A 27,590-nucleotide genomic window follows, 5' to 3' on the forward strand; every position below is an offset into this window, starting at 1 on the left:
AAATTTTTTTTTAATGAAAAACAGTGTGCAAAGAAAGCTTTAAACGGATACTGACATCAACATCATCAGCACTCACCTGCTGGTACTACCTGCAGGTGATGCTGATCAAAATGGTCTTTAATTATTTTTCTACGTGGCCCCATTCCTGAGGTGTTACTAAAAATCCTAATATTTAAATTGGAGTATTTGGTGCACTTGGGGCATTTTCTAGCTACTTGGTGCTCTGGTACTCCAGCCCTGAAGTTACCAATGACCCCAATTGGAGATTCAGCATGTAACCACTCAGAAAGAAAATGACATCAACCCATTAATAGCCAACATGGAGAAATCTCCACTGCTGACTGTTTTAATTGTTTAGATGCCGCTGTACGGTCAAAACTGACAGTTTTTTTTCTTCTTCAAACTTCATAACTTTTATTTTTTTATTTCTTGTTTTTGAACGACAAATTTTACTTTGTAATGACATCTTTAATTTTACCATTAATTGTACGACGCAACAAAAAAATATTATGCATATTTTGTCAGGTTTTGTTTTTACACAATACACTTAACTACAAAACTGACATGTTTTCTTTAGTCTGTGGTCATTCTGATTAAAACAGTACTAAAGTTTATGTGGTGTCCCAGCACCAAAGGCTGTCCTGTGGGCTGCAGATCTCCTCGGGCATGCCTGCTGCTCCTGTGATAGGCCCACTGTTCTAATGTTTACTGTGTTTGTGCATTTCACTGTATTAACTGCATTCTTGCATTATATATGCACTGTACCTTTAACCTCTTCAGGACATAGGGCGTATGGATACGCCCTGCATCCCTAGTCCTTAAGGACCGAGGGCGTATCCATACGCCCGTGGGAATTCCGGCCCCCACCGCTAGCCGGTTGGGGACCGGAGCCGGATGCCTGCTGAAATCGTTCAGCAGGCATCCCGGCATATCGCCCAGGGGGGTCATTATGCCCCCCCATGTCGGCGATCGCCGCAGATCGCTGCACAATTCAGTCCAGCGATCTGCGGCGATTCCGGGTCAATCGGGTCTCCAGTGACCCGATGACCCGGAATTACTGGCTGTTCTGGGCCGTCTCTGACGGCCCCGAACAGCCGGAGCCTGCAGGGGTGAGGTGGCACTGGTGCCACCTCACGATCGCCCTGATTCGTCGGCCGGATTACCGGCCGACCAATCAGGGCGCCTGCTGCGGGTGTCACTCCCGCACCCGCTCCGCCCCTCTTCCGGAGGACGTGAGCGGGTGCGGGACGTGCACCCCGGGTGCTGGGGACCCCGATCCCCGGCGCCCCTGTTGGGATCGGGGCCCCAGGAGCAGCTGCGGCGGCGGGACTGACCTGCAGCGTCTGGATCGTTGGAGTTGAGTGACAGCCTCCTGCTGTTGCTTAGCAACAGCTCCCAGCATGCAAAAAGGGCATGCTGGGAGCTGTAGTTATGCAACAGCAGGAGGCAGACCACCACAACTCCCAGCATGCCCTTATGGGCATGCTGGGACTTATGGTTTTGCAACAGCTGGAGGCACATTCTTTCTATGGAAAAGTGTACCTTCAGCTGTTGTATAACTACAACTCCCAGCTTGCACAAACAGCTAAAGTGCATGCTGGGAGTTGTAGTGGTGCATATGCTGGTTGCATAACTACAACTCCCAGCATGCCCGTTGGCTGTCGGTGACTGCTGAGAGTTGTAGTTTTGCAACAGCTGAAGGCACACTGGTTGTGAAACTCAGAGTTTTTTTTTTTTACCTAACTCAGTGTTTCACGACCGGTGTGCCTCCAGCTGTTGCAAACTACAACTCTCAGCAGTCACTGTACACCATGCACAGTACATGCTGGGAGTTGTAGTTTTGCAACAGCTGGAGGCACACTGGTTGTGAAACACTGAGTTAGGTCACAAACTCAGTGATACATAACCAGTGTGCCTACAGTTGTTGCAAAACTGCAACTCTCAGCAGTCACCGTCAGCCAACGGGCATGCTGGGAGTTGTAGTTATGCAACAGCTGGATGTCCCCCCCAATGTGAACGTACAGGGTACACTCACATGGGCGGAGGATTACAGTAAGTATCTGGCTGCAAATTTGAGCTGCCGCAAACTTTCTGCTGCAGCTCAAATTGCCAGCGAGAAACTACTGTGAACCCCCGCCCGTGTGACTGTACCCTAAAAACACTACACTAACACAAAAAATAAAATAAAAAGTAAAAAACACTACATATACACATACCCCTACACAGCCCCTCTCCCCTCCCCAATAAAAATGAAAAACGTCTGGTACGCCACTGTTTCCAGAACGGAGCCTCCAGCTGTTGCAAAACAACTCCCAGTATTGTCGGACAGCCGTTGACTGTCCAGGCATGCTGGGAGTTTTGCAACAGCTGGAGGCACCCTGTTTGGGAATCACTGGCGTAGAATACCCCTATGTCCACCCCTATGCAATCCCTAATTTAGGCCTCAAATGCGCATGGCGCTCTCACTTTGGAGCCCTGTCGTATTTCAAGGCAACAGTTAAGGGTCACATATGGGGTATCGCCGTACTCGGGAGAAATTGTGTTACAAATTTTGGGGGGTATTTTCTGCTTTTACCCTTTTTAAAAATGTAACATTTTTGGGAAAACAAGCATTTTAGGTAAAAAAAAAATTTTTTTTTTACATATGCAAAAGTCGTGAAACACCTGTGGGGTATAAAGGTTCACTTAACCCCTTGTTACGCTCCCCGAGGGGTCTAGTTTCCAAAATGGTATGCCATGTGTTTTTTTTTTTGCTGTCCTGGCACCATAGGGGCTTCCTAAATGCGGCATGCCCCCAGAGAAAAATTTGCGTTCAAAAAGCCAAATGTGACTCCTTCTCTTCCGAGACCTGTAGTGCGCCAGCAGAGCACTTTTTACCCCCATATGGGGTGTTTTCTGAATCGGGAGAAATTGGGCTTCAAATTTTTAGGGGTATTTTCTTCTATTACCCTTTTTAAAAATATAAATTTTTGGGGAAAACAAGCATTTTTGTTTTTTTGTTTTTTTTTACATTTGCAAAAGTCGTGAAACACCTGTGGGGTATTAAGGTTCACTTTATCCCATGCTACATTCCCCGAGGGGTCTAGTTTCCAAAATGGTATACCATGTGTTTTTTTTTTGCTGTTCTGGAACCATAACGGCTTCCTAAAGGTAACATGCCCCCCAAAAACCATTTCAGAAAAACGTACTCTACAAAATCCCCTTGTCGCTCCTTCCCTTCTGAGCCCTCTACTGCGCCCGACGAACACTTTACATAGACATATGAGGTATGTCCTTACTCGAGAGAAATTGGGCTACAAATACAAGTAAAAATTTTGTCCTTTTACCCCTTGTAAAAGTTCAAAAATTGGGTCTACAAGAACATGTGAGTGCAAAAAATGAACATTGTGAATTTTCTCCTTCACTTTGCTGCTATTCGTGTGAAACACCTAAAGGGTTAAAATGCTGACTGAATGTCATTTTGAATACTTTTGGGGATGTAGTTTTTATAATGGGGTAATTTATGGGGTATTTCTAATATGAAGACCCTTCAGATCCACTTCAAACCTGAACTGGTCCCTGAAAAATACTGAGTTTGAAAATTTTGTGAAAAATCGGAAAATTGCTGCTGACCGTTGAAGCCCTCTGGTGTCTTCCAAAAGTAAAAACACGTCAATTTTATGATGCAAACATAAAGTAGACATATTGTATATGTGAACCAAAAAAAATGTATTCGTAATATCCATTTTCCTTACAAGCAGAGAGCTTCAAAGTTAGAAAAATGCAAAATTTTCACATTTTTCATCAAATTTACGGATTTTTCACCAAGAAAGGATGCAAGTATCGACAAAAATTTACCACTATGTTAAAGTAGAATATGTCACGAAAAAACAATCTCAGAATCAGAATGATAACTAAAAGCATTCCAGAGTTATTAATGTTTAAAGTGACAGTGGTCAGATGTGCAAAAAACGCTCCGGTCCTTAAGGCCAAAATGGGCTCCGTCCTGAAGGGGTTAAGGAGGAGATGCAGAGTGACCAGGTGGCTCCTGACTAGACTTGTGCACTAGAAAAATTTTCGTTTAATTTAGTTTCGTTTTTTCGTTTTGGAAAAAAATTTCAGTTCGGCAATATTTTCGGTTTAGAGTTTTCGGATACATTCGGTATTCGGGTTGTTTTTTTTGGATACATTCCGTATTCGTGTACATTCGGTAAATCTTTCTAGTCTTTTTTTGGACTTTAGCGATCCTAATAAATTATGGAAATACCTTTTTTATTAAAATTTCGCAGGGTATCATGAAAAAATCTTAATAAAAAAGATACAGTGGTGATGGAAAAAATTGTATCTAGTGAAATGTATCTTTTTTATTATGAAATGTTTATTCATTTTTAAACAGGGATCAATTTATGTGAGCGGGTAAAGCACTAAAAATGTAGCCGACAATAATGAAAATGTAGTGTGTGCGTGTTTTTCACTTTTTTTTAAAAACATTTTTTAGGTAGTACTACTACTCCCAGCATGGAACACACTGTTCCATGATGGGAGTAGTAGTTACCTGTACTAATTGACAGATCGCAGGGGTCCCTTGCGATCCTCTTGTATAATGTATAGATGCGGCGGCTGCTCTTCTATGGTCCCCTGCACTCACGTATATATACACATATTCATATTTCCCGCAGAGCTGTGATTGGCCAGATCATTCCAGCCAATCACAGCTCTCTGTGAGAAATAGGAATATATGTGTATATATACGGACGTGCAGGGGACCATAGGAGAACGGCCGCCGCATCCATACATTATACAGGAGGATCACAGCGGGTGTCAGGAGTGATACCCGCAGTGATCTTTCCTTTACTACAAGTACTACCACTCACAACATGGAGTACACTCTGCTCCATGCTGGGAGCTGTAGTACCTGCATTAATAGACAGATCGCAGCGGGTGTCAGAAGTTACACTCGCTGCCATATGTCTAGTAACCCCTTAAGGACGCAGGACGTAAATGTACGTCCTGGTGAGGTGGTACTTAACGCACCAGGACGTACATTTACGTCCTAAGCATAACCGCGGGCATCGGAGCGATGCCCGTGTCATGCGCGGCTGATCCCGGCTGCTAATCGCAGCCAGGGACCCGCCGGCAATGGCCGACGCCCGCGATCTCGCGGGCGTCCGCCATTAACCCCTCAGGTGCCGGGATCAATACAGATCCCGGCATCTGCGGCGGTTCGCGATTTAAATGAACGATCGGATCGCCCGCAGCGCTGCTGCGGGGATCCGATCATTCATAACGCCGCACGGAGGTCCCCTCTCCTTCCTCCGTGCGGCTCCCGGCGTTTCCTGCTCTGGTCTGTGATCGAGCAGACCAGAGCAGGAGATGACCGATAATACTGATCTGTTCTATGTCCTATACATAGAACAGATCAGTATTAGCAATCATGGTATTGCTATGAATAGTCCCCTATGGGGACTATTCAAGTGTAAAAAAAAATGTAAAAAAATGTAAAAGTAAAAGTAAAAAAAAAGTGAAAAATCCCCTCCCCCAATAAAAAAGTAAAACGTCCGTTTTTTCCTATTTTACCCCCAAAAAGCGTAAAAAACATTTTTTATAGACATATTTGGTATCGCCGTGTGCGTAAATGTCCGAACTATTAAAATAAAATGTTAATGATCCCGTACGGTGAACGGCGTGAACGAAAAAAAATAAAAAAAGTCCAAAATTCCTACTTTTTTAATACATTTTATAAAAAAAAAATTATAAAAAATGTATTAAAAGTTTTTTATATGCAAATGTGGTATCAAAAAAAAAGTACAGATCATGGCGCAAAAAATGAGCCCCCATACCGCCACTTATACGGAAAAATAAAAAAGTTAGAGGTCATCAAAATAAAGGGATTATAAACGTACTAATTTGGTTAAAAAGTTTGTGATTTTTTTTAAGCGCAACAATAATATAAAAGTATATAATAATGGGTATCATTTTAATCGTATTGACCCTCAGAATAAAGAACACATGTCACTTTTACCATAAATTGTACGGCGTGAAAACAAAACCTTCCAAAATTAGCAAAATTGCGTTTTTCGTTTTAATTTCCCCACAAAAATAGTGTTTTTTGGTTGCGCCATACATTTTATGATATAATGAGTTATGTCATTACAAAGGACAACTGGTCGTGCAAAAAACAAGCCCTCATACTAGTCTGTGGATGAAAATATAAAAGAGTTATGATTTTTAGAAGGCGAGGAGGAAAAAATGAAAACGTAAAAATTTTATTGTCTGAGTCCTTAAGGCCAAAATGGGCTGAGTCCTTAAGGGGTTAATGCAGGTACTACAGCTCCCAGCATGGAGCAGAGTGTGCTCCATGTTGGGAGTATTAGTACCTGCAGTAAGGGACAGATCCCAGGGATGTCACTTCTCCTGACACCCGCTGCGATCGTCCTTATGTGAATGTCGGGATCAGCTGTTCTCAGAGCTACAGAGCCGGGAGAACAGCTGACGCTGAGCCGTAGGTATACATCGTATATCTACTGCCCAGCAAGAACTTACAGTGAGCCTGCAATGTGTATACAGTATACACATTGCTGGCTCACTTAACCCCTTGCTGAGCTGTGCGCTATGCGCAAGCCCAGCAAGGGAAGAGTTAACTTACACTGCTGGACAGTGTAGGTTAACCCTTTGGGCGGTATACACTATATACAGCTATCTATAGATAGCTGTATACAGTGTATACAGAAGACGAAGTCCAGCTTACTTCCCTCGAGTCCCGGGCAGGTCCGTGTAGCTCCGCTCCCTAGTGATGACGTCATTAGGGGGCGGAGCTACAGAAGGGAACAAGGCTAGTTAATCTGAAGCTCTGTTCACATTGTACGTTTTGTATAATGTGAACAGACCCTTCTGGCAGTGTCTACCCAGACAGGGAGACTCCAGCTGTTGCTAAACTACAACTCCCAGCATGCCCAGACAGCCAAAGGCTGTCTGGGCATGCTGGGAGTTGTGGTTTTGCACCAATTGGTGGCTCCCTGTTTGGGTAGACATTGCATCATGGGTGCTCTCCCCAGCGGACAGCGCCAAAAATGTCATAACCAATTTTTTGTGTTTTTTTTTCTTCTCGTTTCAGATCCGTGTATGCAGAGGATTACTGCGGATTCGATGGATTACGGCGGATTGTTTTTTTCCCTTTAATAAAATGGTTAACGAGGGCTGTGGGGGAGTGTTTTTTTAAATAAAATAATTTTTCCAATGTGTTGTGTTTTTTTTTATTTTTATTGAATTTTCAGGGTTAGTAGCGGAAGCTGTCTTAGGCTGGGTTCACACTACGTTTTGTCCCATACGGGAGCGCATACGGCAGGGGGGAGCTAAAATCTCGCGCTCCCGTATGTGACCGTATGCGCTCCCGTATGCCATTCATTTCAATGAGCCGACCAGAGTGAAACGTTCGGTCCGGTCGGCTCATTTTTGCGCCGTATGCGCTTTTACAACCGGACCTAAAACCGTGGTTGACCACAGTTTTAGGTCCGGTTGTAAAAGCGCATACGGCACAAAAATGAGCCGACCGGACCGAACGTTTCACTCCGGTCGGCTCATTGAAATGAATGGCATACGGGAGCGCATACGGTCACATACGGGAGCGCGAGATTTTAGCTCCCCCCTGCCGTATGCGCTCCCGTATGGGACAAAACGTAGTGTGAACCCAGCCTTATTGACGGAATCCATTACTAGGCCAGGGCTTAGTGCTAGCCCCAAAAACAGCTAGCGCTAACCCCCAATTATTACTCCGGTACCCACCGTCACAGGGGTGTCGGGAAGAGCCGGTACCAACAGGCCCGGAGCGTCAAAAATGGCGCTCCTGGACCTAGGCGGTAACAGGCTGGCGTTATTTAGGCTGGGGAGGGCCAGTAACAATGGTCCTCGCCCACCCTGGTAACGTCAGGCTGTTGCTGTTTGGTTGGTATTGTGCTGAGAATGAAAATACGGGGAACCCTATGCGTTTTTTTTTATTTAAATAAAAAAAAAAATTAAAAAAAAACGCATAGGGTTCCCCGTATTTTCATTCTCAGCCAGATACCAACCAAACAGCAATAGCCTGACGTTACCAGGGTGGGCGAGGACCATTGTTACTGGCCCTCCCCAGCCTAAATAACGCCAGCCTGTTACCGCCTAGGCTCAGGAGCGCCATTTTGACGCTCCGGGCCTGTTGGTACCGGCTCTTCCCGACACCCCTGTGGCGGTGGGTACCGGGGTAATAATTGGGGGTTAGCGCAAGCTGTTTTTGGGGCTAGCACTAAGCCCTGGCCTAGTAATGGATTCCGTCAATAAGACAGCTTCCACTACTAACCCTGAAAATTCAATTAAAAAAAAAAAAAACACAACACATTGGAAAAATTATTTTATTTAAAAAAACACACCCCCACAGCCCTCGTTAACCATTTTATTAAAGGAAAAAAGAAATAATCCGCCATAATCCATCGAATCCGCAGTAATAAACGGATCTGAAATGAGAAGAAAAAAACACAAAAAATTGGTTATGACATTTTTGGCGCTGTCCGCTGGGGAGAGCACTCATGATGCAATGTCTACCCAAACAGGGAGCCACCAATTGGTGCAAAACTACAACTCCCAGCATGCCCAGACAGCCTTTTGCTGTCTGGGCATGCTGGGAGTTATAGTTTAGCAACAGCTGGAGTCTCCCTGTCTGGGTAGACACTGCCAGAAGGGTCTGTTCACATTATACAAAACGTACAATGTGAACAGAGCTTCAGATTAACTAGCCTTGTTGCCTTCTGTAGCTCCGCCCCTAATTACGTCGTCACTAGGGGGCGGAGCTACACGAACCCCGCCCGGGACTCGAGGGAAGTAAGCTGGACTTCGTCTTCTGTATACACTATATACAGCTATCTATAGATAGCTGTATATAGTGTATACCGCCCAAAGGGTTAACCTACACTGTCCAGCAGTGTAAGTTAACTCTTCCCTTGCTGGGCTTGCGCATAGCGCACAGCTCAGCAAGGGGTTAAGTGAGCCAGCAATGTGTATACTGTATACACATTGCAGGCTCACTGTAAGTTCTTGCTGGGCAGTAGATATACGATGTATACCTACGGCTCAGCGTCAGCTGTTCTCCAGGCTCTGTAGCCCTGAGAACAGCTGATCCCGACATTCACATAAGGATGATCGCAGCTGGTGTCAGGAGAAGTGACATCCCTGGGATCTGTCCCTTACTGCAGGTACTAATACTCCCAACATGGAGCACACTCTGCTCCATGCTGGGAGCTGTAGTACCTGCATTAATAGACATATGGCAGCGAGTGTAACTTCTGACACCCGCTGCGATCTGTCTATTAATGCAGGTACTACAGCTCCCAGCATGGAGCAGAGTGTACTCCATGTTGGGAGTGGTAGTACTTGTAGTAAAGGGAAGATCACTGCAGGTATCACTCCTGATGCCCGCTGTGATCCTCCAGTATAATGTATGAATGCGGCGGCCGCTCTCATATGGTCCCCTGCACAGCCGTATATATACACATATTCCTATTTCTCACAGAGAGCTGTGATTGGCTGGAACCATCTGGCCAATCACAGCTCTGCGGGAAATATGAATATGTGTATATATATACGTGAGTGCAAGGGACCATAGAAGAGCAGCCGCCGCATCTATACATTATACAAGAGGATCGCAAGGGACCCCTGCGATCTGTCAATTAGTACAGGTAACTACTACTCCCATCATGGAAGAGTGTGTTCCATGCTGGGAGTAGTAGTACTACCTAAAAAATGTTTTTAAAAAAAAGTGAAAAACACGCACACACTACATTTTTACTATTGTCGGCTACATTTTTAGTGCTTTACCCGCTCACATAAATTGATCCCTGTTTAAAAATGAATAAACATTTCATAATAAAAAAGATACATTTCGTTAGATACAATTTTTTCCATCACCACTGTATCTTTTTTATTATGATACCCTACGAAATTTTTATAAAAAAGGTATCTCCATAATTTTTTAGGATTGCTAAAGTCCAAAAAAAGAATAAAAAGATTTACCGAATGTACCCGAATACCGAATGTATCAGAAAAATCAAACTATCTGTATCCTTTTTATTATCTTTGTTATCAGAATGAATTCTTCACGTTCGTTTACGGATAACGAATGCATTCGTTATTTACAGCATAAGGTCGGGAAATAACAAACGTATTCGTTACTTTGCTATTCGTATTATCGTGGCTATTCGGGAATGTTCAAAATATGTTTTCGTGCATTCGGATCGGTCCGAATGCACGAAAACGGTAAATTTCGATAATTTAGACATTCGTGCCGAACCGAATTGCACATGTCTACTCCTGACCATCCAATGGGAACCACCAAATTGTCCTGTATATAGGGTAGTGGGGGGGGGGGGGGGTTCCCCAGTCTAGTTGAGTCTAGAGTGAGTGAAGTCACTGTTGTGTGCAGAGTACAGTGTGGAAAGGAGTTGAAAGAAGTATGAGGTGACTCCAAGAGAAGCCTAAAGAAAAGCTCTTAATAAAATCAGCCCCACCATTCTGTAAGTGTTCCCTGTACAGGAGTTGGTCCTTAGCAGAACCCTAGTCAGCGTGGGATATCTTTTAACCCCTTAACGACGCACGACGTATATTTACGTCCTGCGCCGGCTCCCGCCAAATGAAGCGGGGTCGCGCTGCTACCCCGCATCACATCGCGTCGGTCCCGGAGCTCATCAACGGCCGGGACCCGCGGCTAATACCACACATCGCCGATCACGGCAATGTGCTGTATTAACTCTTTAGAAGCGGCGGTCAAAGCTGACCGCCGCTTCTAAAGCGAAAGTATCCCGGCTAGTCAGTCGGGCTGTTCGGGACCGCCGTGGTGAAATTGCGGCATCCCGAACAGCTTACAGGACACCGGGAGGGCCCTTACCTACCTCCTCGGTGTCCGATCGTCGAATGACTGCTCCGTGCCTGAGATCCAGGCAGGAGCAGTCAAGCGCCGATAACACTGATCACAGGCGTGTGTAAGAGATCAGTGTGTGCAGTGTTATAGGTCTCTATGGGACCTATAATACTGCAAAAAAAAAAGTGTTAATAAAGGTCATTTAACCCCTTCCCTAATAAAAGTTTGAATCACCCCCCTTTTCCCATAAAAAAATAAAACAGTGTAAATAAAAATAAACATGTGTGGTATCGCCGCGTGCATAAATGTCCAAACTATAAAAATATATCCTTAATTAAACCGCACGGTCAATGGCGTACACGTAAAAAAAATTCCAAAGTCCAAAAAAGCGTATTTCGGTCACTTTTTATACCATTAAAAAATGAATAAAAAGTGATCAAAAAGTCTGATCAAAACAAAAATCATACCGATAAAAACTTCAGATTACGGTGCAAAAAATTAGTCCTCATACCACCCTGTACGTGGAAAAATAAAAAAGTTATAGGGGTCAGAAGATGACATTTTTAAACGTATAAATTTTACTGCATGTAGTTATAATTTTTTCCAGAAGTACAACAAAATCAAACCTATATAAGTAGGGTATCATTTTAACCGTATGAACCTACAGAATAATGATAAGGTGTCATTTTTACCGAAATATGCACTGCGTAGAAACGGAAGCCCCCAAAATTTACAAAATGGCGGTTTTTCTTAGATTTTGTAGCACAATGATTTTTTTTTCCGTTTCGCCGTGAATTTTTGGGTACTGCAAAGTAGAATTGGTGACACAAACAATAAGCCATAATATGGATTTTTAGGTGGAAAATTGAAAGGGTTATGATTTTTAAAAGGTAAGGAGGAAAAAACGAAAGTGCAAAAACTGAAAAACCCTGAGTCCTTAAGGGGTTAATTTCTAAGTCTCAAGTCTGTCTAATTCAAGTGGGTGAAAATCACCATAAGTCCAAGCAAGGCAACAGGGTTCCCAAGGGTTACACTGCATCCTTTCTACTCTGCTCCATATTGTGAGTATTGTACCATCTACTCCTGCCTCAGTAAAAGATAGTTAAAAGTAACCTGGCATCAGTGTTTTTATTGCCTGGCCCAGGAGAAGCTGTTTCCGCCTCAGCCCATATATAGGCTAACAGTGCCTTGGTGTCCCAACCTGACAAGTATCCCTTGCACCCCTGTGTCACCACATTTAAATGGTTTTCTATCATTGCACTGCTTAAAAAAACCAAAACAAAAACAAATATTTTATTTTGTTAAAAAGTGTGTTTAAATTGTCCTATTATTTCCTCTATATTTTTCTGTATACAGGGCTGCATGAGGGGGTAATTTTTTGTGCCATGATCTGTCATTTTTATCAGTACCGCTTCTGTATATATGTAACATATAGTGGCTGAATGGCACAGCCTGGAGTTGGCGGCAGCATGAGGAGAACATATAGTGGCTGAATGACACAGCATGGAGGTGGCGGCAGCATGAGGAGAACATATAGTGGCTGAATGGCACAGCCTGAAGGTGGCGGCAGTATGAGGAGACCTGCTCCTTATGAGTTGCTTCACTATGGGGGTGAAGAAAGGTACTCATCATGACTGTAGACTCAGGCTGCTGCAGATGTAGCCGGTACTGCTCCTGCCACCCCACCCCTCCCCAGCAGCCATGGCAGTGGATGGTGAGCGCGGAGGGCCCCCCGAGACAGACCTGCGAGAGGATGGACGATGGCACTGATAGGCATAGGCCAACTGACTACATAGCATGTCTCTGTAGTAGGTCAGTTCGTCCTCCCTCTCAGTGAGTGTAAAAAAGGCCCCCATTTTGTGCCGGAAGCGAGGGTCCAATAAGGTGGAGAGCCAGAAGCCATCCCGCTGCCGAATGGTGACGATTCGGCGGTCACTACGCAAGCAACTGAGCATGCATTGTGCCATTTGTGCAAGTGACTCAGAGGGACTACCTGCCTCCATCTCCACTGCATACTTCCACGGTGTGTCTGGGTCCTCTGTCTCGCCTTTCTCAGAACCCTCTAGCTCCTCTGGCTGCTCCGGCTCCTCCTCTCCTGTTAGATGACTAGAAAAACCGCCCATTTCGCAAAACTTAAACTGTGCTCCACTGTGCCCCTCCCCCTCCTCCTTCTTGAATTTTTCAAATTTAAATTGAAGATTTATGGTAGCTATTGCTACCATAAAAATGTTTAGGTAATGTCCCAGCAGAATGTGGAGACCATAGTGCCTAACAATCCCTAAGATTAAAAGATGAATTTTCAAATTTAAATGTAAGATTTATGGTAGCTAGTGCTACCATGAAAATGTTTAGGTAATGTCCCAGCGGCATAAGGAGACCATAGGGCCTCACAATCCCTAAGCTTAAGGGTACATTCACACATACAGAATCCTGCGCAGATTTGATGTGCAGGATTTGTAACTGCCGATTAGAAGCTGTGCTCAGTCATTCAGTTTACATTGAAATCTTCAGCAAAAAAATCCAGTGCATCAAATCCTGCACATCAAATCTGCAAACGTGTGAACGTACCCTAAAAGATGAATTTTCTAATTTAAAATTGAAGATTTATGGTAGCTAGTGCTACCATAAAAATGTTAAGTAATGTCCCAGCAGCATGAGAAGACCATAGGGCCCCACAATCCCTAATTAAAAGATGAATTTTCAAATTTAACCCCTTCCAGCAAATGGACGTTTATGAACGTCCATTTTTCCTGTCACTTAACACAAATGGATGTTCATAAACATCCAATACATTTTCTATCACCATGTCATGTGGCATGGTGATAGAAGCGTCATAGCAGCTGTTCTGAACAGCTGACCAATGACACTATGCAGCTGGGAACCAATCAGAATGGTCCCCTGCTGCTGATCATTGTCATTGGCCAGTCAGTAAGTAACTGACCAATGACAAGGGACTTGCGGGGTTGCAGCGGTTTCCAGGCTGATCGGGTCTCAGGTGAATCAATAGCCCGGAAAATAGGGATGATCGGAGCTGTCAGAGACAGACCCGATCATCCTGAGGGATAGGAGCGAGGTGGCAGCGGTGCCACCTAATCCTATCCCCTGCCATTTGTCGGTTAGGACTAATCAACCAATGGCAGTTCGGGGCGGGAGATTAAAGTTGAAATCCCCGCTCTGCCCGCCCCTGGATGTCGGGGCAGAGTAGGGGGAAGATGGCGGCGGGTGCCGGGATCACGGCTTGTGCCGGGATCACAGATGTTGCATAATTACAACTCCCAACATGTCCTTAGGCTGTCTGGGCATGCTAGGAGTTGTAGTTTTGCAACAACTGGAAGCACCCTGGTTGGGAATCACTGAGTTAAGTAACAAACTCTCAGTGTTTTGTAACCAGTGTGCCTCCAGCTGTTGCATAACTACAACCCCTAGCATGCACGGACAGCCAAAGGGCATGCTGGGAGTGTTAGTAGTATGCCTCCAGCTGTTGCATAACTACAAGTCGCAGCATGCCCTTCAGCTGTCACTGCATGCTGAGAGTTGTAGTTTTTGCAACGGCTGAAGGCACACTGGTTGCAAAACACAGAATTTGTTACCTAACTCATTGTTTCGCAACCAATATGCCTCCAGCTGTGGCAAACTACAACTCCCAGCATGCACTGATAGCCATACATGCTCAGAGTTGTAGTTTTGCAACAGCTGGAGGCACACTGGTTGTAAAACACTAAGTTAAGTAACAAACTCTGTGTTTTGAACAAGTGTGCCTCCAGCTGTAGCATAACTACAACCCCCAGCATGCACAGACAGCCAAAGGGCATACTGGTAGTGGTAGTTTTGCAACAACTGGAAGTACAGGGTACATTTACACGGGCGGGGGTTTACAGCTAGTTTTTCACTGCAAGTTTGAGATGCAGCAAATTTTCCGCTGCAGCTCAAACTCCCAGTGGGAAACTCGCTGTAAACCCCCGCCGTGTGAGTGTACCCTAAAAACACTACACTATACTAACACAAAATAAAAGTAAAACACTACATATACACATACCCCCTACACAGCCCCCCCCTCAAAAAAAAAAGAAATGTCTCGTATGACACTGTTTCCAAAACAGAGCCTCCAGCAGTTGCAAAACAACTCCCAGTATTGCTGGACAGCCATTGACTGTCCAGGCATGCTGGAAGTTTTGCATCAGCTGGAGGCACCCTGTATGGGAAACACTGCCATAGGGTATTTTTGGTATCGGATGCAAGTCTAATTCTTGCCTCCGGGTCCGTCCCTATGTAAATCCCTTATTTAGGCCTCAATGACATAGCCTGGAGGTGGCGGAAGCATGAGGAGACCATATAGTGGCTAAATGGCACAGCCTGGAGTTGCCGGCAGCAAGAGAACATATAGTGGCTGAATGACACAGCCTGAAGCTGGCAGGAGCATGAGGAGACCACATAGTGGGTGAATGACACAGCGTGGAGGGGGCGGCAGTATGAGGAGACCATATAGTGGGTGAATGACACAGCCTGGAGTTGGCAGCAGCATGAGGAGACCATATAGTGGCTGAATGACACAGCCTGGAGTTTGCGGCAGCAAGAGGAGACCATATAGTGGCTGAATGACACAGCCTGGAGGTGGCGGAAACATGAGGAGACCATATAGTGGCTGAATGACATAGCCTGGAGGTGGCGGAAGCATGAGGAGACAATGTAGTGGCTGAATGACACAGCGTGGAGGTGACAAAAGCATGAGGAGAACATATAGAGGCTGAATGACACAGCCTGGAGTTGGCGGCAGCAAGAAGAGACCATATAGTGGCTGAATGACACAGCCTGGAGGTGGCGGAAGCATGAGGAGACCATATAGGGGCAAAATGGCACAGCCTGGAGTTGGTGGCAGCATGAGGAGAACATATAGTGGCTGAATGACACAGCATGGAGGTGGCGGCAGCATGAGGAGAACATATAGTGGCTGAATGGCACAGCCTGAAGGTGGCGGCAGTATGAGGAAACCTGCTGCTGATGAGTTGCTTCACTATGGAGGTGAAGAAAGGTACTCATCAGCGACTGTAGACTCAGGCTGCTGCATATGGAGCTGGTACTGCTCCTGCCACCCCACCCCTCCCCAGCAACCATGGCAGTGGAAGGTGAGCGCAGAAGCCCCCCCCGAGTCAGACCTGAGAGAGGATGGATGATGGTGCTGATAGGCATCGGCCAACTGACTACATAAGATGTCTCTGTAGTAGACAAGTTTGTCCTCCCTCTCCGTGGGTGTAAAAAAGCCCCCCATTTGGTGCTGGAAGCGAGGGTCCAATTAAGTGGAGAACCAAAAGTCATCCTGTTGCCGAATGGTGACGATTCGGCAGTCACTACACAAGCAACTGTGCATGCATCATGCCATTTGTGCAAGTGACTCGGTGGGACTACCTGCCTCCATCTCCACTGCATACTGCCACGGTGTGTCTGGGTCATCTGTCTCGCCTTCCTCATAACCCTCTAGCTCCTCTGGCTGCTCCTGCTCCTACTCTCCATCAGATGACTAGAAAAACCGCCCATTTCGCAAAACCTAAACTGTGCTCCACTGTGCCCCTCCCCCTCCTCCTCCAGTTCAGCCCCACAGGGCTCATGTGGCCGTGAGATGTAGGCGTCTCCAGTGCCCTGACCAGCCATTGTTTCCAACACATGTTGTAGGAAATGAAGCAGTGGAATGACATCGTTCATCCCATAATCCTGGCAACTGACTAATAATGTGGCTTCCTCAAAGGGCCTGAGCAAACGGCAGGTGTCACGTATGAGCTGCCACTGGTTGACATTGAAGTTACACAGGGGAGTTCTGCTATCCGCTTGGATCATCAAGAAATCGGTGATGGCTTTTCTCTGTTCGTATAGTCGGAGGGTATGGAGGGTGGAATTCCAACGTGTCGCAATGTTGCAAATCAGACTATGTTGGGGATACCATTCTGACGCTGCAGCTGCAGGAGGGTGTGCTTTGCAGTGTATGAGTGGCTGAAGTGCATGCAAAGTTTCCTTCCCATTGTTAGGATGTCTTTCAAATGTGGGGATCACTTCAGGAACCACTTGACAAACAGATTGAACACGTGTGCCATGCAGGGCGCATGGCTCAGCCTTCCTTGTCACAGAGCAGAGAAGATGTTCTTCCCATTGTCAGTAACCATGGTTTCCATTTCCAGTTTTTGTAGTGTAAGCCATGCTCCGATTTCTTTATGAATTACTTTTAGCAGTTCGTCCCCTGTGTGACTCCTTGGCCAAGGCAAACCATGTGAAGAACAGCGTGACATCGCCGTGCCCTGCACACATGGTATGCTGAAGGGGCACTGAGACTTGTCCATGCAGTGGAGTCGCACACTCTCACAGGACCAACGGCATGAGAACGTGGAGGAGGAAGCGGCGTGACCTGTCCAAGTTGGTGTTGTGGCTGTGCAGGAACCACATTCACCCAGTGGGCCGTAAAGGACATGTATTGTCCCTGACCACAGTTACAGCTCCAGACATCGGCGCTGCTGTTCACTAGGACTGGCCCACCTTCTCTTCCACAAAATATTGCTGGGCTGGTACAGTCTTCTTTGCAAAGAAATGAAGGTGTGGCACTCTCCACCTTGGCTCGGCACAAGCCATCAGTTCTCTGAAAGGTGCAGAGTCCACCACTTGAAAAGGGAGGGACTGCAGCACCAGCAACTTGGACACGTGCACATTCAGCTTCTGTGCCGTTGGAGGAGTTGGCACATACTATTGTCTCTTGGACATTGATTCGCCGATGGATTGCTGGCGGAATGACTGACTTAAAGTTGGAGCAGGAGCATCTGGAGCGATAGAAGGATAGTATGACACACAGCTCCTTTTGGCTGAGGTGGTGGAGCCTTGGCTGGCTGAAACAGGGAGCTGTGTGCCACTGGGTGATGCAGCAGGCTGGACCACCACATCAGAGCCACAGTTCTCCAAGGCCGCTTTATGGTTGCGCAGCATATGTTGACGCAGGGTCGTGGTGCCAATATTGAGAGCTTGGCCACGCTTCACCTGCTGCCGACACATCTTGCATGTGGCTATGTTAACCTCCTCCAGATGCTTGATGAAAAACTGCCACACCGCCGAGTAGCTGATTTTCCCACCAACAGTCCCCACTAATTGACTGCTACTGCTGCTGTTTCTAGGAACCCCTGTTCCACTTCCTGCAGGGAAGGTAGGCTGCTGTGAAGCATGTGGTCTCCCCCGTGCACGTTTGGTTCCAGACTTTCCACTTCTGCCACCATGCTGACGGCCAACCATGCTACCACCTTGCTGGCTCAGCTGCTGACTTACAGGCTTTATCATCGTCAACAAGTGTCTGCACGTCACTGATATCCTCCTCAGGTTCCTCAACAGTGTCTGCTTCTGGACCTTGAACGCTGGCAACACCACCTTCCACATCACTCTCCTCATCACTACTTGCCCACCCAGCGTAGGAAGCGTCGGATGCCTCCTCCACTTCTTGGCTGGGCAGTAGCTGCTGACTGTCCTCTATTAGATCATCCTCACTAAATAGTGGAGCTGAACCCACAGCATAAGATACTTTTGTAGGGGAGGGAACAGCATAGGACAGAGGCAATGGGAGGACAGGGACTGCTCCCAGGCCATGCCGACTGAGGGTTGTGTCTGAGGAACCCACCGACTGTTGACTGGGGGTATCAGATGTCACTTGTGATTAAGTGGATGACCATGCTAACCAATCGATGACGGCAGATGGGTTGCTGGTCAAGACATGACTGCTAGCTGATATGGCCTGCTGCCACTCGCCCCTAGTCTGCTGCGACCTCTGCCTGCGCCTGATGAATTTAGGCCTCTGTCACTCCTCTGTGCATGTCCTGGCACTTCTCTGCCTGACATACTTAGTGCGTATATAAGGGGAGTATAATACGCTTCACTAAGCTTAATACTAAGCTTGTCTAGAACAGCAGCAGGTGTGCACTTTTGGCTAACCTTTTACAGTAACTAGGCCCTTAATACTTTATCAGGAACAAAATTATACACTGAAATGTAGGTATGTAGTATGCACTTATGAGGGGAGAAAAATTGCGATACAGTACGCTTAAAAAAGTATTTGAGTACAACACCAGCTGGTGAATACTTTTGCCTGGACTTTCACAGTATCTAGGCCCTTGAGAGTTTAACAGGTACAAAATAGTACACCACTTAGATGTAAGTATGTGGTATGCACTTATGAGGGGAGAAAAATGCGCTACAGTATGCTTGCAAAAGAATTTGAGTACAATACCAGCCGGTGAGTACTTTTGCCTGGCCTTTCACAGTATCTAGACCCTTGAGAGTTTAACACGTACAAAATAGTACAGCACTTAGATGTAAGTATGTGGTATGCACTTATGAGGGCAGAAAAATGCGCTACAGTACGCTTAAAAAAGTATATGTGCACAACACCAGCAGTAGACACCAGTGCTGCAGCACACAGTTGCTGTGTACTACACCCAAAATTGTACTTTCTCTCTCAATCTCACTCTCTTTCCTATCAGTGCTTCTAGGCAGGATTTGTGCTTGAGCTGAATCGCTGCTGTTCTTCTGTGCAACACATTGCTCTCTGTAATAGAACGCTGTAGGCAGTGACTGGGAGGTGAATCGCTGCAGCAAGAATGCCTTTCTGGGAAAGACACACTGCTCTCTGTCCCTCTGTGCAACAGAACGCTGACTTGACTATGAGGTGAATCTCTGCTGAAAAAAGCTTTTCTGTGTAACAAACAGTCCCTATATATCTCTCTGCAGTGAAAGGATGAAGTGACTGGCCGCAATATGGCTGCAGATTACATAGGGCTGTGACATCACTGGGGTGACTGGCTGCTGATAGGCTGCATTCTGCATGTGATTCAGGGTCATCCTGCCTACCCTTGTTCCAGCCTTCCCAAGATTCCTTGCCCCATGTCCTCACGTGTGCATCCGCCATTTTAGATGCCCTGGAGCCTGGACCACACTAAATGGAGTTTAATGAAGCTATTCGCAAGGTATAATTGTGGTGATATTCGCATTAGTTGCAAATCTAATTTTTCCTGAAATACGTAACGAATTTGGATTCGTCAGATTCGATTCGCTCATCTCTAATAATAACCTATTGCATGGTATATACACAAAACCAACATTTGTTATATAATTATCACTGAAGAAGGAACCTGGGAATACAATTTATTTAGATGGACCGTATTGCCATTCTTACTGTCCAAAACGCCTCTTTAGTAAGTAATTTGCGGCATCTGTCTCCTCCCATAAGGGGTTTCATGACTTGCTCAATGGGAGTAACTCTCATATCACTGGTAATACCAGTGTGTATATCTTTAAAATACCTAGACGCACCGGAAAGTGCATGCGTGTGAACAGGGCCCACTAACCGCGCCTGCTAGATGTTCTGTAATTCGCTGTTTAAATTTTCGAGAGGTAGAACCAATATACTGTTGTTTGCATGCAACACAAGACATACAATAAACCACATCATTAGATTCACAGTAAAATGTATGTTCTAATGGGAAATGTTAGATTATTATCAAAAGAAGTAATTTGCTGTGTTTTAACCATAAAGTGACAAGTGGAACAACATAATCCTCCACATTGCACACTTCCCACATATTTTAACCAGGATTTATCCTGTTTCACTTTGCCACCATTCCTGCTAAAATAGCTGGGTAAAATCCTGTTCCCTATTGTAATATTCCTTTTGGCCACATACCTACATCCGTTCTTGAGGATCCTGTCTCAAGATAGATAAATTATCCCTAATAATGTGTAAAAAGTCACTGAAAAAACTACAAGTGTATTCATATTATATCCCACAGAACAATTGCTGTTACATATTTTAGTACCCATATCCAAATAATCCGTTCTAGGCTTAGACCTCAAAATATGCTCAGCTTTGGAAATAATTCCATGGTGATAACATCTATTTCACAATCTTATTCTAATGGTTTGGCAGTCATGGTAAAAAAAACACTCCTCCATAGAACATGGTCATCTGGCTCTTATAAATTCACCTATTGGTAAATTATTTATAGTATGGGTCTAATGACTTTTAGCAGCATGTAGGAGGGAATTTACGGAAATTATTTTTTCTGTATAATTCTGAATTCAAATGACCAGTAACAGTATTAAATGTATATCCCAAAAAAACAAAAAACAAACATCATCTCCTTGGTATTAGAAATCAAAGTAAAACAAAGATTATCATCATTGCAATTCAAATGTGACTGGAACACTTGCATGGTATGGTGATCAATTGGTCCATGCCATATCATCAAAATAATGTCATATAATGGCAATATCTGGTAATATGACAAAGGAATGTGTTATTGGATGGATCTTTCCTCCCACCAAGACATGTATAGGTTTGCCAATGAAGGCGAAATTTGGCCCCCATTGGACAACCACATATCTGGAGGAGGAAAGATGCCTGTTGGTAGGAGAAAGCCATTTCCAGTAACAGAGGCACCAAGAGTGAACACAGGAACTGTGGGAAGGGTTTAGCAATTGTTAATTGCTAAATTTTTTATTTGTAATAAATTCTGATGAATGCTGCTTCCTTTTATTTATCAGAGTTTACTCTGGGATGTCGTTGGTGAGGGATTCAGTGAAAGGCTGGGCAGCTAATCTCACTGACATGCATCTGAGACGTGACAGCGGCACTGCAGTTCTTAGGCTAGGATTCCACTTGGATTTTTTTCTGGCAGTTTTTGTTGGAGCTGTGCTAGTGTATAATGGAAGGGCTGCACCATCTTTAACAGAAGCGGGGCGGGGTGGGTAAGGGAGTGTGTGCAGCAGAAGCTCTGCGCTCTTCTACCAGCCCGGGCTAGGGGTGTCTTGCGCACGCTATCAGGAAGCAGGGAAGTGAGGTAGCACTCTGCTCTTCTACCAGTCCAGTGTGCACACAGTAACTTTCTTGCAGCGGAGGGAGCAGCGCCCCCTTTAAGATGCAGCTCTAGGCGGCTCCCCACCTTGCGTTTAGGTGGCAAGGTTCCTTGGATGCATAAATAGGTAGATAGATATGAGATAGATAGATAGATAGGAAAATACGATCTCTCCACAGCATCAATGTAGTAAACGTGAAATTTACTTCATAAACAGTGTCATTACAAAAGCAACATTTCGGCCAGCTCAACCCAGCCTTTGAGAAAGTTTGGGTTGAGTGCTTGAGAAAGGCTGGGTTGATCTGTCCGAAACGTCGCTTTTGTAATGACACTGTTTTTGGAGTAAATTTCACGTTTACTACATTGGTGCTGTGGAGAGATCGTCTTTCCAGTCCGAAGTGTGTGGATCCCTAACCAGGACCCCAGGTGCACCAGCTTTTCAAAATATATCTTTTTGACCGGGTTGTGCTGTTTCTTTCTTTTGTTTAGATACATAGATAAATAGATATGAGCTAGATACATAGATAGATGGATAGATAAAATCAGAAAAAATCGAATGTCCGCAGCACACAGGTTGTGAAAAAATCCAGTGATTTATTCCAAACAAAATGCGAGCTCTACTAGCTAGCTCTACTAGCCATTATCAAGCTCAAGTTGGAGCTTGACAATGGCTAGGAGAGCTAGCTGAAACGTTGCTACTGTCACTTGCATTGTGTTTGGAATAAATCACTGGATTTTTTCACAACCTGTGTGCTGCGGACATTCGATTTTCTCTGCTTAAACATGGACCCTTGACCCAGGTCCAGACTCTGCTGGCACTGTTCATTTTGTTACTCCTAGACGTGCTGCTTTCTTCCTTTTGTAGATAGATAGATAGATAATGAGATTGATAGATAAATAGATGTGGTGTCCCGGTACCGTATAGTATACCGTACCTTGTATGGTGGTCCCGAAAGCCAGAGTTACTTCGTTCCAGTAGCGTCCTCCTGGTGGGATAACCCCTAGTCGCCTCTTTAATTTTATGATGTTTACATGTATAAATAATTATATATTTAATTGTCTATATAGTGTCGCAGGACCTTAGGTCAAATGACTAATGTTACTTCTTTAGGTTATGCTTAAGGACCTTCCGAGGTCACATGGGATACTCACATGTCAGACCATAATCCTTTGTAAGGAGAATTGACATATGGTATGGACCAATGAGTTTAAGGCCAGCCCCTGCCCATATAAGGGAGCTTCCAGCCAATCCTCGCTCTCTTGGGTTCCGGACTAGCAGAGAGACAGAGTGGATCCGTGCAACTTACAAAGACAAGACCAGGCCAAGACCAGGTGGCGGTAGGACAAGCATACAGAGAAAACCCTCACCCTGGCGTCACGACAGTTAAGGGTTAAACCAGCACCCTTTCTTCACTGCACAGCTACACCCCATATACCCTACACCCCCAGGCTACCACAAAGCTATGAGATAGATAGGTGTTTCTCAACCAGGGTGCCTACAGCTGTTGCAAAACTACAACTCCCAGCATGCCCACACAGCCAAAGACATGCTGTGTGGGCATGCTGGTAACTCAGTGTTTCCCAACCAGCTTGATGCCCCCCTTTTGGGAAACACTGAGTTATCATTTACCTTCCTCTGACTCCCCCCCCCCCCCCCTCCAGAAAGTTACTTACTCCAAGGGTGACATCTGCAGTGTGCAGGGGATACTCGTTCTATTTCTGGAGGAATGGGTAGATGTCCGGGCCTGTGGTGGAGCAAGAAACAAAGCACAGGCCTGCTCCACCAATCAGGCCGGAACAGAGGGGAGTGAGAGGGGGGAGGAGGGTCCCTCTCTTCCCTCTTCCCAGTCAGTGCAGCGTGGCCCCTGCGCTAATTTTAAAGACTGCAAGCTTTCATTTTGCCCCTGAGAGCAGGAGACACACACACAGTGCTGCCGCTGCATGCAGCTCCTCTCGCCCAGGTATTTTTCCATCCACTCTTCTATCAGCTGGACGGGACCTGAGTGAGGACCAGGGGATGGTAGGAGCAGGTTCGCTCTGTGCAGAAATGTAGTGCAGCAGGCTGTCACTGTGTTACTGTGCAGAACTGACACGGTGCCAGCTTAGTCACCCAGCCAGGTGGATGTGGATGTCCATCCTGAACCTGCTGGACCAGGCGGGGGGCGGAGTTGGTGTCCGTGGATGCCAGGGAAAGCGTGCTTCCCCTCCTTGGTTATCACAGGTGCTGCTCTTGCTTAGTGTACTGGCCGATACGAATCGCTCAGTGACAGAAACATAACTGCACTGACACTTGGAAGGGCGCCCCCCTCGAAAGTGCACTGTAGGCGGCTGCCTCATTCGCTTATAGGAAGAACCGGCCCTGCCTGCATGTCACTAGCTGACGTCACCTGTGTACAGTGAAAGTTAGCATCTGGCTCTCACGAAAGTTTGCACTGTAGTCTATAACCTGTTCACCATTCATTGTGGCTCATTCATTGTCAAAATTATTTTTTTTTAACAAGTATCAGAGAACCGTGGAAAATCGGCGAGGGGGGTATAGTCCAGGAACATACATGATTATCTGACGCGGGGTTAGACCATAGCTGGCACTGCGGACTCTCGTGCAGGTAACACATAGTGGAGCAGCAATTTTTTTTTGAAGAGTTAATATGCAGCCTGTTTTTGTGTTTTCATTTTTTCTTCCTCACCTGTTAAAAGAAATAACTCGTTCAATCTACAGGGTCATATGAGAATTTGTCAGCCCATTTAATTTTTCTATCCACAAAATCATATAGGACTGGTTTTTGCATGACAAATTGTACTTTTTAATTACACTTTTCATCATACGTACAGCACATCATAAAAAAAATGATTGCTGGTGAGAAGATTAAACTTTTGTTTTTACGCAATGCACTTTATGGTAAAACTGACACATTGGCCCTCATTAACTATTGCAAACCCGACATGTTTTGTTGGGTTGTGCTCCAGGTTCTGTCACATTGCGCCAGAAATTCTGTCTGCGCCAGATTGTGCGCCAGAATTGAAAAAGAACCCGAGTAACTCTCCATTTTGCTGTGAAAACCCAAAAAAGGGGCGTGGTGGCTGGGAAAAGGGGCGTGGTCTCCAAAAGGGGGCATGTTCCCGACATTTTCACAAAAAAAACAACATATTTACTTAGGTTTCCACATAAAATGTGGTGGATTTGAGATGAGGAAAACCCGACAGATCAGAGCATGTGTAAAAAAAAGCAAAGTGTAGGGAAAGTGGAAAATGTAGGGAAACCTTAGTAAATACTGTGGAAAATAAATTGTAGGGAATTAAAACCCACAAAGAAACCTACACTCACCTCTTAGTAAATGAGGGATAGTATCTTTATTCTGCGGGTAAATATGATTAAAACAATACCAATGGTAAATTGGTGCAGAGTGTTGAATATGACCCCCCGGGCAGCGGCGAGTCCCCCGCGATCAGACATCTTATCCCCTATCCTTTCAATAGGGGATAAGATGTTTTTGCCCAGAATACCACTTTAATGTTGAAAGAAGACTATGGCATGGTGGGGATAAATGACAAATGGCTAGATGTGAGCTATGATTGGTTATTATATGTCAGTATTATTATATGTCACCATCTGATCTATGGTGGGACCTACCAAATAATGTCAGTATTAAAGGGGTACTCCACCCTAGCATCTTATCCCCTATCCAAAGGATAGGGGATAAGATGTCAGATCACCGCTGGGAACCCCCAGGACCCCCCCCCCTCCCCCTACTCTTTAGATATAGGAAATACAAGTGACACAATCGTTAACACTATTGGGGAATATAAGGGACACAAACATTAACACGACCCCGTCTGCCTAACCACACACAACAGAACAACAATTTAGATTAGGCACAATATATATATATATATATATATATATAGCAGTACTAAATTTGACAGGAGCTCCTATGAGGAACTCTGTGGATATATTTTTATTTATGACATATAAGGTAGCGAAGGATCGGCAACTATGCTAAATGTGCACTAATGTTAATGCATTGATGCGCGATCGCTATATACTAAAACCTACTACAGTCTCACCTGGAGATTTAATAGATCTATTCACTATCTCAATTGCCACAATGACATCCACATCTTAACTCAGATTCTTACCATCTAAAAAGTTAACTTGTTGCTACCAGTTGCATGTAACAAAGTAGCTATTGTATATAGAAACAAAGAAAAGAGAAAAAGACATAATATGTAAGTATAATGTTACTGGGTAGATACCCAGGACACACAGCAACACCTGAGACGGTCTCTCAGGGCCCTCATCTTGGCATGCGCCCCCCCCTTGGGGCGGGTGTTCCCATCAACCATCCTTACTTCCTGTCCCCAGGTGCTTTTATGATCTCTCGCTGTCAATCAAGTAGATCCCATGGTAAGGACTTCTTAACCAATGGGTATAAATGGCCTCCTCAGGACAGAGGAAGCCTCCCCCCGTGACAGCACTGTGCAAATTCCCCTGCAGATGGTGCTATGCAGTACCCATCTACAGGAAAATTACCAGTGACCACACAGATATAATGAGATTTGTGACTTTTACCAGTATGTCAACAACAGTCATTTATTTTAGCTTTGTTAGACAATTTCATCCACCGAGTCTCATTTACCGTGAGATCTGGCTGTAACCTTTATATTGTTTTGGAACTTTCTCATTATCGGCCTTTTGTTATTGTAGAAATGGGAACATGCTGGAATTGATTTTTAGTTTTTAGTAATAATAAAGGACAATTACCTTACCCAACTAGTGCAGGACCCATCAAGAGGAGTGTCACTTATGGACAGATGATGTTCGGGGAGTGCCGCTTAACATAATCCATACAGAGAGCCCTCTTAAATTTGGAGTTAATGACTCTGACATTACAGCTGATCAATTTAAGCGTATGAAATAACTAACCCTAAGGAGCTAGCAGATAACAGCGGAAACTATATATAATGCACCATCTGGGAGGGGAAGCACAGGGAGGACAAACAACAGACACCACACACAAACACACAAGCAGGGCACAAAACAGAAAAACATGTGATAGCCTGGGGGGTGTAGGGTATGGGGAGTGTAGCTGTGTGGTAATCAAAGGGTGCTTGTTAACCCTTGCTATTCGTGACGCCAGGGTAAGGGCTCCTCTATAAAGCTTTTCCTACCGCCGCCCTTCCCAGGAACGATAGGGAGGTAGATGATAATAGGTTTGAGGTAGATAATAATAATGGATTGTCCACAACCGGAGAGTTTCTGTAAACTGCGTTAACTTTTACAGAAGATTTTCTGTACACTTCATAAACATAACTGTCTCTTAGCATAACAACCGCTTCTTTTGGAGATTGACAATGTTTGGGACTTTAGCATTAAGAGTCTTTTAAGGTATTGCGCTGTTCCACTAGATTTAGGGGAATTAGTTGCGGTCCAGTAGTCACGCTAGCATTAGCAGGAATTAGAGTAAAACTAGGTAGGTTTTGAGGCCTAGCGTGTCTTTGAAAGTTGCGTAGCACACCGTCCTGTTAGTCCGGCATCCACGAGAGCAGCAACCCAAGAGAGCGATAATTGGACGCAGCTGCCTTGTATGGGCAGGGGCTGGACTAACGCTAATTGGTCCATACGGATGTCAATCACCATTACAGAGATTATGTGGGTAACACGTGATCCAAGGACCTCCTAAGGTCCTGCAACATACCATAGAGGTTACTAGCATGGTCACATGACCGAAGGTCCTGCAACGCTGAACAAGGTAAGTACTATACATTTCTATAAAATATAGATATAATTATAAATATATACATTTATTAACATTACACCTGTCCCACCTGAGGAACCCTACCTGAACGTAGTTACTCTGACT

General features: G+C 45.1%; 1 protein-coding gene across 3 annotated transcripts in view; it reads right to left on the bottom strand.

The window, feature by feature from the left end:
• The window catches only part of LOC130291066 (L-threonyl-[L-threonyl-carrier protein] 4-chlorinase-like), an 89,086-nt gene that overhangs the window by 19,761 nt on the left and 41,735 nt on the right, over positions 1–27,590 (bottom strand). The gene's annotated exons all lie outside the window — the stretch shown is intronic.

Source organism: Hyla sarda, chromosome 9 (assembly GCF_029499605.1).
Source record: "Hyla sarda isolate aHylSar1 chromosome 9, aHylSar1.hap1, whole genome shotgun sequence".
In the NCBI taxonomy this organism is placed as follows: domain Eukaryota; kingdom Metazoa; phylum Chordata; class Amphibia; order Anura; family Hylidae; genus Hyla; species Hyla sarda.